Genomic DNA, 22,554 nt, shown 5'->3' with positions numbered 1-22,554 from the left:
GGATGAAAGACGAGGAGAGAGCGACAGCGACATGCTGAATGAAGCGTGTGCTAATAGATAACCATATAAGTGCATCCGTACGGATCATCTTACCTTTCCATATCTCAGAGGCTGTGTAAACAAATCTCTCCGCACCGCTCACAGCCAATCTTCCCTGTCATTTTTGTTCTCGCTGAGTAAAAGAAACTTTTATGTATCGACATGCGCTCACTGTACCATTCATTACTAAGAAATTCTGTAAAAAGTAACAAAACATTTTTAATTGTTAATTGCACTTTTTTCATTAAATTAAGCTAATTAACACATTTTCAAAGACCTTTGAGGAACTTCATGGTAATATTTTAGGTCAAAAAGGTTTTGACTGACAAAACGTTTTAAAATATCAAAGCAAGTTAAAACATTACACTGAAACTCTTACAGGTTTAAACAAAAAACTACACGATTTGCTAGTTTGAAATGATAAAACAATCAGCCTGCATAACAATGGCCAATCAGAAATAGCCCAAAGATCATTTACTAATTATGAAAACACACAATTTGCAATTCCCATACCTAAATACACATTTTATAGTCACTGTTATGTAAACTGAAAACCACTATATTGTAAACAGCTCAAAGAATTCCAGTGGACCTCCACAAAACATAAAGAGTGTATAGTTCAGCCATAAATAAATATTATTTTATTAATTGCGTATACTCATGTCGTTCCAAATCTGAACCCATGCAGGTGCTTAGTTCAAACTCCCCCCCCCCAACTAATTTACCACTTTATTTACAAAATATGAATCTACAATGCACATTTACAAGAGCACCCAACATATGTGTGTCGTGCTGACACGAGAGCAGATGTTGTTGCATAAACATGTGTTGGAGATTAATATTTTGTGGTCATCATAAACAAACAAAGCACTTGTGTCGCTTTATAAAACTGAGGTTAAACCCCTGGAGTCACATGGATTATGATGAACTTTTAATGATGTCTTTACTGCCGTTCTGGGACTTGAAAGAGGTAGTTACGTAGGCTGTCAATGGAAGGACAGAAATAGCTGAGATTTTATCAAAAAGATCTTCATTTGTTCATCTAAAATAACCAAAAGTCTTACGGGTTTGAAACGACATGAGGATAATTTTTTTTCTTTTCTTTTTTTCTGGGGGTGAACTATCCCTTTAACCTCTGCATAGTTTTATCATAAGTGCAAAAAAATGCAGATTTGGCAACCCTGCGAACAACAGATGCGATACTGTCCACAATTATTTCAACCACTAAAACACCAAAACATCAGCTGAATGAAAAAAAAAAAATAAAGGTTTGAAAATCATCTGCATCCCTCAGTTCTGCTCCGGAGGGTTTGATTTAGTGTTCCTTTGCTGTCTGTCTTGTAATGATTAATGCTGAGAGGAGATGTCAGGAGTAGATCAGCAACAAACAACAAGCGTCTGCTGCTGGTTTTCCCTATCCCGACCTATCATCAGTCATCGGCTAATGCCACAGACAGTCAGAAAACAAACGTGACTCCATGAGCCGGGCATCTGCAGTCTCTCTCCTTGTTCGCTTGTGCGTTTGCTGCGAGTGCCAAACACAAGGCCACTGCGAACTCAAACAATCTGTCTTCACATAAACCTCTATATATGTCAGGTTATATATTAACATTCAAACAGACACGCTGATTCCTCCATTGAAATTTAACTTCGGATAAACCTTGATTTACGGAAAGGGAACGGTCAGTCAGTCGGTTACACAGTACAAACAACACCACACATCTATTTCATATCGCAATTGTTTCTCATAGTCAGCAATGATGTTAATTGGAGAGTTTAACAGAAATTGTCTCCTGCTTCTGGAAAAAAAGTGTGCAGAATGGCATACATCCTCATCTTACTAGCTCTGCAGTATGCAGTACAATGCACCGCGTGCATATTCTATGTATGCATATTCTACTTTATTTAGACCAAATGTTTAGTATACAACACTCTCAGAAAAAAAGGTACTGTGCTGTCACTGGGGCAGTTACCCTAAGGTACAAAAGTGAAAAGGTACATCTTTGTACCTTACTCACCCCTAAATGGCACATATTAATACCTTCAAAAGTACATATCAGTACTTTAAGAGTGTGTATTAGTACATTAAAGTTATATATTAATACTTTTTCATTTTTGTACCTTAGGGTACTGCCCCAGTAACAGGCTGACAGTAATGTACCTTTTTTCCTGACAGTGAACAGTGCATACTATATTCTTCTGTCTCTCATGAATCAATCCACATGACTAGACTTTCCAATTCTAGTGTGATTAATAAATAGTTTATTAAATGGGTATAAATAGTATAGTTATACTTTATAATGGCAGTAAATTGTTGTCTAATTTATAAAGTCCATAAAAGTGCATCTATCCATCATATAACTGCTCCAAACGGCTCCGGGGTTTAATAAAGGCCTGCAGAGGTGCGTTTGTGTAAGAAAAATATCCATATTTAAAACTTCATAGACTAAAATAACTAACTTCCAGCAGAAAGAGTAACCCCTGACGTGATGTAGGAGCATCACAAGCTTTGACACCTCTCACAGATACAGCTGGGCAACAAACTCAAGCCCCTCTTATGTCGAAATCCTCTGCATTTCTTTTTAAAAATTCTCGTTTTAGACTAATTCATGACCAGTGTTTTGTTTGGCTCTATCCTCTGCTTCTGTGATCGTCAATACGCATGCGCAATGGGTCAACGGTGACTCTTTCGCCGTAAATCGACTTGCGTACCGCTGACCGCCAGAATTTAGTTATTTTAGTTTATAAAGTTTTAAATACAGATATTTTTCTTACACAAACGCACCACTTAGCTTCAGAAGGCCTTTATTAACCCCTAGAGCCGTGTGGAGCGTTTATATGATGGATAGATGCACTTTTATGGACTTCAAAAATGACCCAACAGTCACTGCCATTATAAAGCTTGGAAGAGCCAGGACATTTTTATTATAACTCAGAAAGTCACCAAAGATGAATTTTATTAATTTTAATTTTTGGGTGAACTATCCCTTTAAGTTATGCTAGTATTTCATTGTGAACAAAACCCAATAATAACCAACTGCAGAACCGCAGAACCCATATACGTCACTCACAACGCTCTGAGGACAACAGCGCCATGCCACAGTCTCATGCCGGAAGTGGGCGGAGTTCACGAAAACTAAACAATCGGCACAGCGGAAGAAGAGAACACGGTAAACAGCTGTTTTGTGTTGTGGTTTTAATCTATCAAGTTTATTTGTGTTGTGTATTTGATCCATCGTTGTTGTATTAACACTTTATACAGAACGTGGCTCTATTTTTTTCTAATGTGCTCTGCTTTACGATGTCTATCGCGTCTGTTGATATGGTCTTGGTTTAAGTAACATAATTGTTTGTGATTTTATTTTTGGTTGTTGGCGCCGTATTTTTTATTTGCTTTTATCTGATACTGACCAGTGTTTTTCCCACTCATTTATTGAGGCATTACGATTTGGAGAGGATCAGCTTTACTTCATGTACATCAATGCAAGACATTCTGCAACAGTTTCTACTGTTTCTAGTGTTTTAAACTGACCAGATGGCACAGTACACTTTCAAATTTACTTCAAAAAGCAGCTGTCCATGGAGGTATGAAGGTTTTGAGTTATTTGTTTATACACAGTAGCAAGAAATAGTATTTATTTGTTGTCCCTTTTGAATTAGTTGGTTATAAAGTTTCAAGTGTATATATATATATATATATAGTGCTTAAGCTAACAAAATGCAAACACTATTTCATGTGTTTGAATGTGTCCCATTAAAATTAAATTAAGTACACAACCAAGCATTATATATATATCTGTTTGATTTTGTTGCAGTAAATTGACAATCAGAATGTCACCCAGGATAATGGAAGCTGATCAAAAAGAAGGTTAGTTTTAAAAGGCTCTAATAAAGACATAAGCTACTTATACAGATAGTGTGTTGTTATATGTCACATTGTCTAGGAATGTTCTTCTATTCTATAATGTTCGATTGTTTTAGACTGTTCCACAACAGTTGGATGGCTCTATTGACAGTAGGATCTTAATGTTAATGGTAAGAAAAAGAAGGAAAAGGTAATTTTTTTAAAATACAAGCTTCCCTTCATTAGGATAAAAAACATGAGGGCTTTTCACACTTGAAATAGTAAACTCCGGGTATACAGAATCTTGGGTTATCTTGCTTCATGTTTCACACTGATCATCATTTACCTGAGATGAACAATTAATCCTGGGTATTCATACACTGCCGTTCCACACTGTACTTTAATAAACCATGGGATAACATATGTGCAGTATCAGGGTCACTGACAGACACTGCACTGCACACAATATGTTTTCATAAATGCTCAAGCTTTGCATGTCCTTGTATTACAAGTTTATCCTGAATGGACATTTCAGACTATACAATAATTTAAATGGTCTCTTCTTCGCTGCAATTGCGTTTTCTGTTTGCATTTGATGTTTTTCCTCTTCAATGCTGACTTTATTATTTATATAGAGTGCACAGTGTTTCAGTGACTGTCCAAAGCACGTAAATATAAAAGTGTGAAATGTTACTTTACCCGAGGTTAAAAGTGTGTTTAGAATGACGATAAGCTCAGTGTGAGAAGCCCTATGAAGTGCTTGCCTTTAATTTCTGTATACATTTTGAACTGAAAATGGTTAATTCATTTGATTGTGACAGGGTATCATTTATGTCAGAAATTTAGACATGAGAAACTGAATTTCACAACTTTATTATACATGCTACATCCTGACTTCAACACACGATATTGTTAAAACACTTCCAACATTTCATCCTATTTTCTTGTCTCATGAAGGAGCCGCGGATCACAGAAGACCTCTGCACTGCAGTGTAAAGACTGTGGAACAACCAAAAGTTTTCAACAGTTTAGTGGAAGAGCCCTGATTTCTGAAATGTGAAAGTGGAAGACTAGGAAAAAGCCCTTCAACTTTCACAGGCTGAATAGTTGACCAACAACTGGCCAAAGAGACAGTTGTCAATGTTTATAGAGGTTACATTTATTTTAGATTTAATTTGTCATGTACCTGCTGTGCAATAACTTTCAACTTAGTTCAATTTATTCCCCTTGGTCTGATTGTGTATTTTTTAAAGCAAACCCAAGCTAGTATATGATGCCTTTGCTACTTAAGGGGATTTTTAAGGAACATTTTATAAAATTAAACAATTTCTGTGTGTTTTGGGGTTTGATTAATCTGAATCATGCATAACAGTGTAGAATTGTGTAATATATATTATCTACTATGAATAAAAGGTTTATTCTGAGATGCTTGAGTAAAAAACAAATATATTGTGTCATAAAAATAAATGTTCAAATGCTCAATCTTTGTTTTCATTTTTTGTGTGTTAAGATTTGTGTTCAGTTTATCTAATATAATATTTAAGACATAATATAAATAAATAAAAAATAATAGCAACTTTTTACTTTAAAAACGTTACAATGTTTTTTTTTATAAATACATTTTTTAACGTAAATTATTTTATTTTGTATTAATATCCAGTATTGTTTATTTTAAAACATATTTATATGATTTAACTATGAGTGAGTATATCTATCTAGCCTATCTATCATCTCTCTATCTATCTTCAATTAGAAATTATTAATTAAATACTTGACATTATTAACATCGTTTAAACTTTGGGCTTGAAACGCTCCAAATAGAGCAATGTATGCGAAGATAAATCAGCTCCGCCCACTTCCGGCATGAGACTGTGGCGTGGCGCTGGTGTCGCCCTCAGACTGTTGTGAGTGACGTATATGGGTTCTGCGGTTCTGCAGTTAGACCTGTCTCACAAAACCTCAAATGACGTGCCAAAGTCTGCCATCAAAAGAGAGAGGCTAAATTTGGAATTGCATACTCGAACTGTTTGGGATGAGAAATTAATACTTTTATTCAGCAAGGACGTATTAAGGACAAAATTAATTGATCAAAAGTGACATTAATAATGTTACAAAATATTTATATTTCAAATGAATCCTATCAATCAAAGAAACCTGAAAAACAGTGTAGCAAATATGAAGCAGCACAACGTTTTTCAACATCGATGATAATCAGAAATGTTTCTTGAGTAGAAAATCAGCTTATTAAACTGATTTCTGAAGAATCATGTGACACTGAAGTATGGAAGCTCGTTTCCGCCACTGAATAAAAAAAATGTAAAATAAAATGTATCTATTAATTTTTTCCTATATTACATTTTTATTCTAATTCTGACTTTTTTTCCTCAAAATTGTGAGATATAAACTTTCAATGGTGAGTTATAAAGTCTGAGGATTTTTTTATTGTATTTATATCTGACAATTCTGAATTTATTACTTGCAATTGCATTGTTTTTTTTTCCCACAGAATTCTCATAACTCAAAAAAAAATATTTTGAGGGGCGGAACAGTTATTTTAAATTGCAATAATATTTCACAATATTACAGAATGTTTTATCAAATAAATGCAGACATTAAAACATAAAAAAGTTCTGAACTCTAGCGTTAATTTTTGACAGAAATAGTATGATTATTCTAGCATACAGTACAGTTCTGAATTCAAACCAAATGACCTGATCTACAGCATGTTACGCACATTTATTTAATAGTTTTATACTTTTCCTGTAGGCAAACGATTGTCTCATTTGCCTCTATTTTCTAGAAAGTTAAATGAAACTTAACTGAGCAATGACATTTTCTGAAGCGTTCATCAGAGCAGAAATACGACCTGTAGTTAGCATCACTAGTGTCATCTGCAGTAATTATCAGATTAACGAGATCCCACAGGGGAGCACAAACATCATCTCTGCTTACAGCTAAGCATTCATGCATCTGTGCTAAAGGACGGACAGAAACTGTTATTCTTAGACCGTCACGTACGAACAAAATTGTACATTAGAGACATGGTACACACTTTAGCCATTTGACCTCGAAAGAAATCTGATAGACATACACTGAAAGAGCAACATGGGAATGTGGTGTTTTAGACATTTAGTTCACTGGATTCATAATCACACGTTTGTGTGTTTGGCCAGATATTTTCCCCCCATATCGCTCACCAATGGAGTTTGGGGGCTTGTTTAGTTAGTGACACTTAATTATTACTGGTAGTAGTAATATTATTGATTTGAAATCCTTCTATACCTCATCTAAAGCAATATATACTATATATCAAATCTCAACTGTGCCATTATTCATAAATCTCACAATAATGTTAAGTGTATTATTGCACAGCAATAAAAAGTCAGTTTTATATCCAACTTTATCCGCATACATTACAGAATTATATATACCAAATCTCAACTGTGTTATTGTTTTATTTCATGTGAAATGTAACTATATTATTACATTATAAGACAGGAAGATATTAAGATATTATAAACATTATCCTCATGATTTTCTGTAAACTGCTTTGAAGAAATGCAATTGTGAAAAGCACTTTAAAAATAAATTTGAGATAAAATCATTAACAATTTTTTGGTATATACAGTATTATATACTATAAGTATATTTTGCCATTAAATAAAACATTTTTTTAACAGTGACCAACAACCTGCTATAAACATGATTGCAATTAAAAGTATGTGAATATAAGGGCTGCTCAAGTTGTTCAAAAATCATAATCACGTTTCGATTATTTTAGTCAATATTCGAACGATCGTGCTTTCTCCCTTCATATGTCCCTGAGACGAGAGATTCATGTATTTTATTTCTGGATCTTTTTGGGAAGAGGCTAAAGACCACAGCCAGTAGAGGAAGCTATTTCCGCATGTTTTCAACCGGTCCATGGGGAGTGGGATCGCACTCACAGCGCTCGGCTCGGGCAGCTGCAGGCATTCATGTAAACGGAGCAGCCGGCGGTGAAAAGTGAGTGTATACTTCTCAAATTCATTCCTATGAAAGTTAAGCTTCCAAAGGCATTGCCTGAAAATGCGCCAAACTGCACACAAAAAAATAATTCAGGTCTCCAATTGAAAATGTTCTAGTGACTGATCACATCAAAATGTTTCAGTTGGCCAAATTTAAAGGGTTAGTTCACCCAAAAATGAAAATTATATCATTAATTACTCACCCTCATGTCGTTGGACATCTGTAACACCTTCGTTCATCTTCAGAACACAAATGAAGATATTTTTGTTGAAAGCTGAGAAAGGCTTCAAAAAGGCCTCCATTGGGATTCAATACATTTCCACTAACCCACTCACAAGACCCATAAAAGGCACAAAAGACATCGTTACAAAGTCCATCTCACTACAGTGGCTGTACAATAATTTTACAATGCGACAAAAATAGTTATTGTGCGCACAAAAATCAAAATAACGATATAATCCACCAAATTATTGACGTGAACTCGACGCATGCGCGAGAATATGACGCAGCTCCGCCGTTCGAATCATAGCGAACACATGACCCGGAAGAGAAGGAGCGCCGCTATCGCATGAGTTCCAGGTGAGTTCACGTCCGAGACCTACACGGAAGACAATATCTTGGCAGATAAAGTCATTATTTTGATTTTTTTTGAGCATAAAAACTGTTCTCGCTGCTTGGTACAATTATTGTACAGCGACTGTAGTGAGATGGACTTTGTAACGAAGTCTTTTGTGCCTTTTATGGGTCTTGTGAGTGGGTTAGTGGAAATGTACTGAATCCCAATGGAGGCCTTTTTGAAGCCTTTCTCAGACATCAGTTTTCAACAAAAATATCTTCATTTGTGTTCTGAAGATGAACGAAGGTCTTACAGGTGTCCAACGACATGAGGGTGAGTAATTAATGATATAATTTTCATTTTTGGGTGAACTAACCCTTTAATTTATGAGAACTGATGCAATTTAATTTACAGAATTTCAATTTGGCTAACAAAAAATTTAGATGTGATAAGCCACTCTAAATTTTTCAATTTGAGACCCGAATTTTTTTCTAGCGTGAACACGTGCTGTGAATACATGCCGCGGCTCCTGCAGCGTTTGTGCCGTGACACTCGCTCGCCTCACTCACATTATATTGAACAGACACGTTCAGTTTTTAATTTTAGTGTCTGTTCTCTAGCTGAACTGATTTTATGAATATGAACACAGTGGGAAAGTGATCCAGTAGCGGTGGTTTTGGGAGTGAAGCAAGTGCATTCTGGAAGTTGTTGTCTTTCATCCCCATGAGACAAAAATACATTTTCTCAATCTAGAAGGCACCAAATTCAAAAAATAATTTCACATTTCTAGTACATGAATGACTTAGTTTAAATACAAAGCTTAATGCTAAATCAAAATGCAAAAATTGTTGTGAGCCAAAATAAAAATGTTTTATTTACGATTAAAGGTGCAGTATGTAGGACTGACCTAGTGGTTGCAGCCCAAATATAGGAGAGGGTCCTCCTCAGACGTGACGCTTACACGGGTTGCCAGCTTGAGGACACAACAGGATCAAGCGTAATTGACAACGAAAGCCACACTTTAAGTTGGTGAGTTGATTTATCCGTGTTTTAATATTCTTTGATGGATGCTGAGGTTTTTTTAAGGTCGGGTAGAATATGCAATCTCTGAACCAATTTGCTGGCTTCCATGTACTGGCAACCTGGGGTGTCAAAATATTATTGGGTTAACTGGCGGCACGCAGTATCACACACGCAGTATCAAAACAAAAATAGATATGGAACTTACATCTCAGAGAAGAATAACTGTCTGTAGCATTGTTTTCTAGAGAAACAAGTAGGTGAATTTAGCATGTTTCCTACATAGCCTTCCTACATTTTTATGTTTTAGTCAAATGAAAAACTTACATACAACACCATTAATTGCACAGCCCTAGTTCATATAGGCAATTTAAAGCAGCACTAGGTAACTTATCAACTTTCATAATATATTTTCAAGACTCTTGTGCTGATACATCGACTTACAATAGGTTGAATGACACGTCTGCCATAGCTTGATGGGGTCTGTATCGTTTTTAATCGTACTTTTAAACTTCGGGCTTCGAGAACAAAAAGAACTACAAAATTCGACTGCTTTACGGCATATACGTCACTTCCACCAACACCCACACTTCCTTACATTCGGACGTGCGAGCCCAACTTTGTTCGTCGGATAATATAGTCATGTCCGAAGCAGCACAGACAAATAAGAAAGAAAAGGTTTTGTTGGAGGAAAGCAATAAGAGGAAACGAAAAAGTGATGGGATTAAAGGCAGGACGAGGATCAACATTGGACCAGCGTTTGCTCGTCGGCGTGAGCTGAAGGAGGCGTGCCCGACCGATGCGGTCCTGCTTGTTACGGTGATTACCGACCACTCAAACATTGAACTGAAGTATCATATAGATTCTGTAAAACGGTAACCAATAGACTACTATAATGACGCTGGCTTGTAAACTTGAGCATCGTGATTATTTGGCGTTTGAAAAAAATAAACCCCATGAAATTATATTCATATGACATGCTGAAACATATGCCACTGACTGTACCTGATGAAGACATTTCACACGCGCCGCCAGAAGAACTCCTGCATGTGAACTCCTCCTGCAGTGTTCAGGGGAACTGTTAGTGCTGCACCAACCCGCGGGCCGCTTTTTTTTTTTTAAAGTTATTTGGTCCGCCCCGCACCACTGTATATATATTTACAACCCGCTCCGCACCCACGACCATTAAATAGACATACGGGGGTTACGCGGGTTATGAGACGACCCGCGCATCACTAGTTCAAGGCTATCAGGGCTGTCATGTCAACAAATGCACATGCGATGGCATCCCCTGTTGTAGGATGACAGAGCTTACGACAGTAGTTGAGGACATTATTTTTTCCCAACTGTAGGGGGACCCCGAGAGCAAAAGTTACCCAATGCTGGTTTAATTAAGGTGATCTTATTTTGTTGGTTGTCTGTTCAGATAATGTCAATTAAAATACTCAGAAATGTGCTGTCCTATTTTCAATGTTAATCTGTAAATGCATTTAATTTATTTATAAAATGAATGCATTCATTTTATATCTATGGCTGGCTGCAGAGGATGTTTTGCCATATGAAGAAAAAAAAAAAAAAGGTTGAGAAGCACAGGCGTGCGTACAGTATGTTGAAGTGAGCAGTCAATCTCATACAGTTGTTGAATGTCCTGGGACAAAAACAGCTTTCTGGAATGCTTCTGTTCTGTCCCGCTCAAATAACTGTCACTGTAAATCACTGACACATTCGTTAAACAACCATCCCAACATGCATACTTCACATTTCACTTCATCTTCATTGGTAGTTTTGCTTTGCAGAATCTGCAAAAGCAGTGAAAACCTATGGACTAAAAGATCATTAATATGCGGTTAAATGTGAATTATTGTGGGATATAGCTAAAATAACATTCAATATAGTTGAATTATATTTTATTGTTTTGAATAAGACAGAATTTTATAGATAATTAAAAAGATTTTAAAGCCAGCATGAAACTATATTTAATGCACTTTCTTGCTCTTATTGTGCTCGGAAATACAAACAAACAAGTAAATCTCGCACTGCCCCAGAAACACCCTTTGAACAATGGCGAAACACTCCTTTTAAGACATCATGAATCTCTCTTATTTTTCAGTCTCTCTTCTGCCTTCTGGTATTAATTTAACCCCCTCCTGTTCAAACCGTCCACTCCAAGCGGGACTCAAACCCGGGTCCGCCAGCATGAGAGTATGACGCTCTAAAAAGGAGGCTAAAGGCTGCAACCTCTAGTGTCAGTCACTAGAGCGTCTCTTGAGGACAGAGGAGTGATCTCAACTACTAGCCAGCCTCCGTTACAGTAAGGCCATCCTTAAAAATATTCTTGTTTGCCGTAACCCGACCGACCCTGTCAATTTAGGGCCGACTCAATTTTTTTATTTTTTTTCCCTTTTAGTCCGACCGACTTGCCGGTTGTAAATTGGCTTTAAGACCGACCAATTTCTTTTTTTACTTTTCAAACAACTAATACAACAGTAATAAAATAATATGAATTATATTTTAGTAAGTATTATAAATGTATAAATTGCCTGGGCCAAACAAACAAAGGCTAACGTTACGTTCTTTCTTTTATAGAAAAACCCGTGACGTCATCTATGTTTACACTATGGTTAACGGATAATTAATTACGGTTAACTTTTTGAAAATTAATCAAAAGTGCCCCTCTCAACATTCATCATTACTATATTGTGGCAAATAAAACAGATTTTGAATTATAATTAATATAACAACGTGTACAAAACAGTAACAAATGGCGGAAAAGCCGTTTATCTCGTCTCTGTCAGTCTGAAATGTCGTTGTCATAACGCGTTGCTATGGGTAGCGTCACTAGCGTGTGTTTTGCTCAACTGCGCGTGGTGGGAGCGGCAGCACTGGTTGTAACTTGAAAAATAATGCTTTATGTATGGTTCTGTCGATGGATACACGTGCACTACAACAGCGATAATAAAAGAAAACGTGGGCAAAACGGTCTATCTTTGTAAACTGTCTTCAATGCATGCGAGTGCTGCCGTATGACAAGTCATTTTCGCCATCATCACTCAGTATATTCGCCAGAAGACGTGAAAGAGAACCCTCTGCAGAGAAGATCTGTCTCTGTGCGCAGCGCAGCGCTCAAATATTGAGTTCTTTCAAGTCTTGCGTTTGAACGGATAAACTCACACAAAAAGTATGTCAACATGTCGATCTTGATGAGTATCCATCAGACAGTCTGTATATGCCTTAAGAGGACTTTATACAGTTAAGAAAGACGAGCATATCCCTGTATTAGGTCTTAAAGGGGCAGTAGCCTTTACTGCTGTCTGTCAAACAAAAGATAAGGATATCACTCACTGCTCTTGATTGAATAGCTGGTTATAGCTACTTAATTAATTGAATTCATAAAAACAACTTTTTGCTTTTTGATCTTCAAATACACTAGTCTATATCAGCAGATGCGTTGGTCTGGCAAAAAGTGCAAGCCACTTCAGAGACACAGATAGCTGCGTGTTCTGAGTTAACACAATCGAGCGTAAAAATAAGAAACATATCACGGGAAAATACTAAAACGGGAAGACAGCGGGAAAAGAGCTAAGATACGTGAGAAACCAGGGATGGAAATTAGCACCCGCCACCAGCCAAATGCGGGTGATTTTGAGTTGTGGCGGGTAAACTCGCTTCACCTAACGGCCACCGTGGCGGGTAAATAAAAATAGCATACTGTTTCCCCTCTTTATAAACTGTGTTCAGTGCATGCGAGTGCGGCCGTATGTCCGAATATGACCAGTCGTTTTCGCCGTCATTACCCGGATGTAGTGCCAGGAGACGCGAATAAGAACTCACGCGCGCTGAGAGAAGATCCGTCACTGTCATCCGGAAGCGCGCACCCGTCTCACAGCGCGCAAATATTGAGTTATCTTTCAAGTCTTGTGCTTAAACGGACAAACTCACACAAAAAGTATGCCAACATGTCCATCTTGATGAGTATTCTAGCAGACATAGTCTGAATATGCCTTAAGTGAACTTTACACAGTCGTGAAAGATGACGCATATCCCTCTATTAGGTCTTAAAGGGGAAGTCGCCTTTACTCTGTTTAATGTCAAACAAAAGGACATCACTCACTGCTCTTGATTGAATAGCTTTTGTAAGTTTATTAAGGATTAATCTTTCATTTAAACAGATAAATATGCAGTTATTTTACATTTGATTACTTTATTCACTTTCTGCAGGCCAGTAGACCTGTACATTATTATTTAATGTACACATGAGTGAGGTCGAGTTAAACATTTTACTTTGAATTTTATTTTATACTGTGGGTTGTTGCAATGTGCTAAATAAATATTTGCATAATTTGTAATTGTAACTTTACTAAAAATCAAGGCATTGCAATTGCATTAATTAATATTAAAGTTTCAAATAATAAATCACAGTCATAGCATTAGCCATAAATGCAATGGATAATTGGCTAAATTTCTTTTAGTGCTTCGGTTTCAGCCAAAAAAATTTATTTTGGTGCATCCCTACTGACAATGTTCTGCTATCTATGTCGTCAACACGCTTCAGGAGATGCCAAAACTAGTAGTTTCATTGTTGGTACTAAAAACCTAAAACTGGAAGCCATAAAAGACCACAAATCATCCAAATGCCACATCCAGGTAAAAAAAAAAAAAAAAAGAGCACACAGAGCCCTACTCATTTAATGAAATGTATATCAGTTCATGGTTTGTGTGTGTATTAGAGTGAAAGAAAAAAAATTCAGTATTTCATTGAGATTTGAGATTAAATAAACAGCTTAAGTATTGTAGAGCTTGTAGTATTAATTTTCACGTGCAGTTACACATTGTCGGTTATAAACAAGAAAGTGGCTGGTTAAAACATTGAGTGGCTGGTAGATTTTGAAATCCACCAGCCACTGTGGCCGGTGGACAAAAAAGTTAATTTCCATTCCTGTGAGAAACCCAGAAAAAAAGGGAGGGTTGACAGCTATGAGTCAATGACAGCTAGCGGTGGACCCTTTTCTTAAAGAATGCACCTGAAATTTATGCAATAAACATGTTTTTGACAAATATTTCAATTTGTTTGTGGTCTATATAGCCTGCAATTAGCCTACACGCCCGAAGGCACGGCTTGAAGACCCAGTCAGTGATGTCACGATATGCCAATTTGTTTAAATTCATACCTACGTAATCACATCACCAAAAAATTTTTTTTTTTTTTTTTGTATTCAAATTTGAAAGAAAAAAAATATAGACCTACCTACCGACCCTTTTTTAAATTTTTTTTACTGTTACTGCAAACCAAAATATTTTTAAGGATGGCCTAACATCAACTTTTTATGATTCAATTGATTTCTAATGGATAAAATGAACACATCTTCTCATTGCTTCACTCAGAAATACATGAGATTACTAGCCTGACATGGTCATACTCAATTCTAGTCAGAATATGAGTCTGAAACTGCTCCATTGGGCTGTGATTATGGGGCGTGTTTCAACCCAACCAGGAAAGACCTCAATTGGATAGACCTACAACCAATCAGAGCAACAAAGGGACGCATTGTCAAATGTCAACAGAGCTCAACTGCACTGTGTTGCCAAGTCCGCGTTTTTTCCGCGGGTTGTTTTCAATGGGGGGTTGAAGCGACTTATAGTTGCTTAGACTTATAGTCTATAAGGTCTATAAGTCTAGACTTAGACTTATAGACCATAGTTGTTTTCTATGGGGGTTGAAGTTTTTCCGCGGGTTGAAGCGACTATTATGTGATATATAGACCCATGAGTGCGAATTTTAGCAGGCAACCTTGTCAAAATAACACACATTTTACCCCCCAAACGCCATTTTTCCCCCGGAGAAGCTATTGTTTTGGGCTGTAGCTGGCGGGTTTTGTTGTAAAAACTTGGCAACCCTGTCTGCACGCGCGCTGAAATCAGGCTGGAATACACGATCTTTGCCGGTGTTGTAAAATAATTTAATGATACACAGAGTACTTACCCAACATGATCATCATTTCTGAGAGAAATTGTGACGGTGAATACATATACAAACAAGCTCTCCGTTTAGGATTCGAACAAATATAATCCAAGCCCCTTTGATGACGTGCATGATTACGTTACTGTTTATCATCTGTCCGTCATCGTCTAAAGCCCGCCCTGATGATTTCATTGGTCCAAACAGTTTCTGTTCGGGGATAATTACTCCTCTATGGAGCAAGGCCAGACCGAAATGCCCGACCTAAAAAAATTGTGGGTGGGGCCAAGTTCGGCTGGCATCCAGGCTATGAGATTACAGCAGCAAAATATGAAAATCGAGGTGAAAATCTGTCTTTCCATATTCTCATGACCTGGTCATGAAAGAGTGTGAGGGGGAAGTTTATATTACGGCTCCACTCTAGTTTTGCTTTTTGTAGAAATAAAAACAATTTAATTCAGGTGGATAATCATAAAAGTCGCTTGAACTCGCTTCAATTCCATCTAAAATGAATTGTTCGAGTCTTGCGCAGCAGTGATCACGCGACAAGAAGACGAGCTGTTAGTTAGAACGTTGCTGCATAACAGGAATGACCCGAACTTAAAACAAGACCGATAAACTGCTGTTCTGACATGTTGAGAGAAGCTTATTCCACTTTACGATGCAAAGTAAACCTATACAGGATTTCTTTCTTTAGCCTGTTTAATGTTATTTTCAGTGTGCCTTTATAAAGCATTGCTCAAGACAGTAACTGCTGATTTAAACCATGCAGGTTTTGTTGGATTATTAAACTCATTTTGGGTATGATTTGTAAAAGTTATGTGTTCACAACCTATGAAAGAACAACCTGTTGTAATGCCTATTTCAAAGCTGCCCTTATTGTACATCATTAGATATTATTTAATTTACAGTCATTTATCTAAAATTATAGATGAATGGATTCAATATGCAAAGCCTAGAGGAAAATCAAATGCATTAGTGTGTGCCCACTTTTATTTGCATGTTAGTGGACAAGACCATGGCGGAGGATTTGTTGCGTAACAGTAGCACCAGACGTATATTTTAAACTGCGTGCTCAGCACTTCTGCTCCTTAATCACAGAGTATAAGCACGGTCACGGTCACGAAAGCGGCTTCCCGAGTAGGGCTAGGTTTCGATTCAAATTTCAAGAATCGATACGATTCCGATTCTCAAGATCTTGAATCGATTATCATTATTCGATCCGATCCGATCTGATCCGATCTTTGAGATTTAGATAATTGTTTTTAAAGAAAGCATTTTTTCCAGCTGTTACCTGAATATTACAGGACTGTAGTTATGCAACATATTGATACTATTATTATAGACATTCAACTGCAAATTAATGGAGTATTGATGGTTGTAAAGAACAACTGTGCGCTGTGGAGAGGGCGCGCGCTGCTGTCATGACAAGCCAGCCATTACAACTTCCTTGGCAGTAAGCGCGCGCTGCAGTGAGAACGGCTCTGTGACGTAAGCCGCATTCTCGACATATTCAGCAGCCCGAGTTCACTGGTCTACCTTACTCTAGTATTCTCTGTCCTTCTTCAGCACGGCGGCGGCGGTATAGTGACGAGAGCTTCGGCTTTAGGTTTGTTTACCTACTCTAGTATTCTCTGTCCGCGGCGGTTCTGGAGTTTTCAAAGCTGCCATGTTCGTTGTTTTAATGTCCTTCCACCTCGCGCGCATGCGTGAATTCAATGACGCGGCAAATTAAAATTCACGGGGAAAATGTAGGACTATTATTAAATCGATCCTCTGAGTTACAGATCGATCTTTAGAAATTAATATGAAAATCGATTCAGAATTAGTGAACCGATTTTTTTTTACAAAGCCCTATCCCCGAGGCATGAGAATTTCTCCCAAAAATAAAGCTATCTAGTTGCAACCATCTCTTAGCTCTGTATCTGCTTGAATAACAAATTGGTCTCTAATCATCTTGTAATGAATGTCATTTCATTTCTACTTTCTTATTATGAATTACAAACTGTAAAATACAACAGTATTGTATTCTTTGATTGTCTCTTCCGACCTAAAAACTGCACATTTTGCACTTTGAATATTGAGTACTTTGATTATGGTTATTGTTTGCACTTAATATCTATGATCAATTTGTGGAAGGAGTTCAGTTAGGAGGTCAAAAGAAGCTTATGTGTAGTTCTTAGATCTGAAGACGCAATCATACAGGAAAGAATACAGTACTGTTGTCTTTTACTGTATATGATAATTCATATTTAGAAAGTAGAAATAAAATGACATTCATTACGAGATGATTAGTTAAAACATTTCAAATGCACTTGCAAACAATTTATAATGTCTAGTCATGTATTTCATCATTGTGGATTTCTTAAAAACACTATGTAAAAATCTTGTCTCGTCTCGTGAACCCTATTTCGTGTCTCGTCTTGTGAGATAAGCGTCTTGTCACACCCCTAATAAATATATACGAAAGGGTAAATATGAATGCAGTCTAAATACTGCTTCCTTTTGTCTGAATTCCTTGCTAATCTTTATTAATGTCAGAATGATAAGACTGTTTAATGAAGCATGCTACATAACCCTCAACAACTCCACTCTCTAAAGTCATATCATTCAATCATATACTCTTTTATCATGAGATAAACGGCAGGCCTTTGAATACTAACTAAGAATGCAACAGTCTAAAAAATTCAACCCATGAAATATTCATAGGTAGACTTCAGATTGCTGCTCCGACATTAATCGCTCAAGGCTCGCTTTCAGGGAAAAGAACTCTTTATTTTCTTGGAGACAGCCATGAGATTCAACAAAGAACAAATTGAGACTTTAGAGATTTCAGATCAATAGAGCACAACAGTCGGTTCTGGAAGTATAAACTTTATAAACATTGAGTTTCTCCATAGGGAAATTGATTTTGAACGATAACTTATAAACCTTTATAGAAAGCTGTTAATGGAGTTAAAGAGTGTTAATCGATGGTTTTGCTTATGTTGAAGCGTCAGCTCCAACAGGTCTACCCATCATATACCTGCTCCACACGGCTCCGGGGGTTAATAAAGATCTTCTGGAAGTTAGTTATTTTAGTCTATAAAGTTTTAAAAATTGATATTTTTACTTACGCAAACGCGCCACTTCGCTTCAGAAGGCCTTTATTAACCCCTAGAGCCGTGTGGAGCAGTTATATGATGGATAGATGCACTTTTATGGACTTCTAAAATGACCCAACAGTCACTGCCATTACAAAGCTTGGAAGAGCCAGGACATTTTTATTATAACTCAACTTATATTCATATTTTTTAGCAGCAGATTTAGTGGTGAGGGTGCAAATTGCAACCACTCACAACTCACCCCTCCATTTTGAAGCCCATTGAGAAGCTACGGTGGCCAACACAGGACAAAGATATCGTCGTCTGAGACAGCAGAGAGTAGCTAGCGCTCAGTAGAGCAGTTTGTCCGTTTAGGGCTACTGTAAAAACATGGCAGTGCAAAATGGCGACTTCACTAAAACATAACAGATCATTTTGTAAGGTCTTTATACACAACTGAAAACATAGTTACGTATATTATATTGCATTTCTGTCAATATAGCTTCATAAATACTACATACTGCACCTTTAACAAATACTTTGACAACATAATTTTTTCCCCCTTTTGGAAAAATTACTTTTCCCTTTTGGAAACCAAAACTGCTAAAAAAAAAAAAAAAAAAAAAAAAAAAAAAAAAAAAAAAGGAGCGCACACTAATGCATTTGATTTTCCTCTAGGCTTTGCATATTGAATCCATTCATCTATAATTGTAGATAAATGACTGTAAATTAAATAATATCTAATGATGTACAATAAGGGCAGCTTTGAAATAGGCATTACAACAGATTGTTCTTTCATAGGCTGTGAACACATAACTTTTACAAATCATACCCTAAATGAGTTTAATAATCCAACAAAACCTGCATGGTTTAAATCAGTAGTTATTGTCTTGAGCAGTGCTTTATAAAGGCACACTGATAATAACACTAAACAGGCTAAAGAAAGAAATCCTGTATGGGTTTACTTTGCATCGTACAGACATGTCAGAACAGCAGTTTATCGGTCTTGTTTTAAGTTCGGGTCATTCCTGTTATGCAGCAACGTTCTAACTTTTAAAAAAAAGCTTGAGATGATGTAAGTATCCATTAATGTATTCCATTAAATGTACATCAGACTTCATAAGTATGATCTGCATGGTCAGACACTTCAGCTTTATTAATTATATATGACTTGATCGTTTACATAACGCAAAAAAAAAATGAACAGGATGGAAATAAAGAGCTCAAAGTCTTTTTGTTAACCATCTTTTGAAATGGATCCAATCTTGCCAACACACACCATCACAGAATACATCACAACCATTAATAACACTTCAAATAATGCTTGTGCAGATGTTTTCCCTCCAAAATGATGTAACTTCCTGGAGGATGATGGCATTAAGGAAGTGGTTTTTAAAAGGATTTGTTTGGAAAATAATATTGAGGGCACAGAAACTGATTATCAGTTAAAACAATATGAAGAAAATGTTTTGATTGAAACAGTTTAATGTGAGAATGGAATCAAAAATGACCTTATGTACTAAATATTAATCCAATTAAAGGTGCACTGGAGGGCGCCTATGGAGGGCGCCTATTCTAAACAAAGGCGTAGTTTGATGATGCCAAGTGTGATCGCAGTATCTTGGGACATGTGGTCTTCACCTCACAGCCGGTGGAAAATAGGACTCGGGCAGAAATCATGTTCATGGATGCGGTTATTAACGTTACTGTAGTGTAAAGCAGAGCAGGAGCGAGTGTTGTGGAGCTGAGCACGACTACTGGAGTGATTGTTATACAAGCACACGGCTCGCGAGTACCGGGACTTTTATTATGACGGGACGGGACACAGTCGCCGGGCACTCGACTTCCGCCTTTTCCGGTCAGGTAAAGCAGCTCTGTTTATCATATCAGATACATTTAAGTGTGTTTAAAATTATGTTATGATGTTACTCTGTGTTCTCTCGGCGCTGCTGTGACATGTTCACACTGCTAAGAGTAAAGCGCTTCTGCAGAATAAAACCGAGAGTAGCGCAGATATGACGCGATTGACAGGCGACTCCCTCAAACGCTATGCTGAAACGTTAAGTTAAAATAGTTAATATTTTAATAGTTAAAATATTAACTAAAATTAGTTAAAATAGCAATTTTCTCACAATGTACAAATAGTTGGAAACATTTGGGATATTGTAAGTACTAAACTGAACAAAATATATAACACTAGCCAGGTGGTTTTTGGATATTTTACTGCAAAAATACTACATTGTGCACCTTTAATTGCAATCCGTAATTAACATTGTGCCCAAATTATGCCCAAACCAAAGCAAAGAAAATTGGTAACACTTTACACTAAGGTTTCATTTGTTAACATTAGTTAAAGTATAAACCACGGGTCTTCAACTAGGGGTCCGAAGTGGTACTGCAAGGGGTCCTCAAATAATTGTTTGATCACAAATAATAAAAAGGAAAAAATAAATAAATCACAAAGTCACATTTAAATATAAACACCCTGCAACGAAAGCAATATCACCCTCAGTTGATACTTTAATAATATAATATTACTGGTGTTTTTGAGTTTGCGCTCTGGAGAACATGAAATATTTCTATTTACAGCGGGTTTTTGTAGCACTGAGAAATGTGCCCATTCACAGACATGTTTGTTGATCTCCTAAACGCAATGGCCAATCACAGGCGCTTAAGTTAGTCACTGAGTCACTGCCCAAAATGCCAGAGTTTTTGTTCAAAGTAAAGAGTTCTGCTCACTTTCACAAACTCTTTCATTAACAAAGACACGATGTAAGAAAGAGATTCATTGTGCAGTGTGTGTAGACAAATTTTCTGATTTTGATGGAACTGTAAGGTGTACTGAGATGAGTGACAGCTTAATTATGATTGTAAAGTGAGTGCTCTTTGGTGCTTTTCAAGGCTATATAGCTATAATCCATTGAATAGAAGTATTGTTGCTAAGAGGAACAAAGTTTTGGAAGTGGCATCTACATATAGACTAAATGCACGTTTCAATCTCGAAATTGCTATTGACATAGTGATAACTAGCCAGCTGGGGATAAAAAATATGGCTTGTCAAAATAGATGTCCAATGGAAATGCAGAATCATAGATTACTAGAAAAAATTTCCATATCAATATATATTTTTTTATATTAAAAGTAATAATCTGAAATGTTTACATTTCAATTGTTGTTATGTAAGTTGCTTACACATTACATCTGAAAATTAAAATCTAAAGTTCAGGCCATCCTTAAAAATATTTTGGTTTGCAGTAACAGTAATTTTTTTTAAAAAAAGGGTCGGTAGGTAGGTCTATATTTTTTTTTTTCAAATTTTAATACAAAAAAAAAGTAAATTTTTGGTGATGGTGATTACGTAGGTATGAATTTAAACAAATTGGCATATCGTGACTAGGGATGCACGATATTGGATTTTTGCCGATATCCGATATGCCGATATTTTTCAGCTCATTTTGGCCGATGCCGATACCGATGCCGATATATGTTTATTTTTTCCCTTTGTTTGGAAACAACACCATTTTGAGCAAAAACTATTTTTTTTTCATTCTGGTTTCAGATTTCTGAGGTATCCTTACTAAAAGGATTCTTGTTGAAGATAAATAAATGTTAATAAAGTTCTTTTTATGATAAGAGTATATTAAAAGCTCTGAAAATAACAATAATAAAGTCAGTAATTTTTCACCCCAGATGCAGCTGTAACCTAAATATTGTATTTTTAGATTTAACGTTTGTGCACATGAAGTGGGGGTGGCATGACGTCCATTGATGCTGTCTTTTAATTCTACAATTATTGTAGAGCTCCTCGGATTATTTTTCATCATCCATTTTGTAAAATTTTATTACAGATTAATACACTGTATATAAAAGTATTTAATTTACAAGTGTCATGCTTGTGATTTATGACATCATTACTGATTTGTTTATTCAGAACAAGAAGTAACTTCAATTTATTTGTGTATTCTACTTTTCATTGCATTAGTGTAACAACAGCGCACCCACTACATGTATAAATATATAGCGGTCTAGCGGGAGGGCACTAGGACCT

The 22,554-nt window shown here is 36.5% G+C and overlaps 1 protein-coding gene and 1 long non-coding RNA gene across 3 annotated transcripts in view; one reads left to right on the top strand and one right to left on the bottom strand.

The window, feature by feature from the left end:
* Positions 1-22,554, bottom strand: part of grb14 (growth factor receptor-bound protein 14) — a 113,905-nt gene that overhangs the window by 73,531 nt on the left and 17,820 nt on the right. The gene's annotated exons all lie outside the window — the stretch shown is intronic.
* LOC137076193 (uncharacterized) lies at positions 3,174-5,365 on the top strand. The gene is made up of 4 exons (XR_010905238.1): positions 3,174-3,624; positions 3,855-3,907; positions 4,021-4,074; positions 4,841-5,365. It is a non-coding gene; the product is annotated as an uncharacterized lncRNA (long non-coding RNA).

Source organism: Pseudorasbora parva, chromosome 5 (assembly GCF_024679245.1).
Source record: "Pseudorasbora parva isolate DD20220531a chromosome 5, ASM2467924v1, whole genome shotgun sequence".
Lineage (NCBI taxonomy): Eukaryota > Metazoa > Chordata > Actinopteri > Cypriniformes > Gobionidae > Pseudorasbora > Pseudorasbora parva.
The sequence above is the reverse complement of the archived record's forward strand: the minus strand, read 5'-3'. Positions and strand labels throughout refer to the sequence as shown.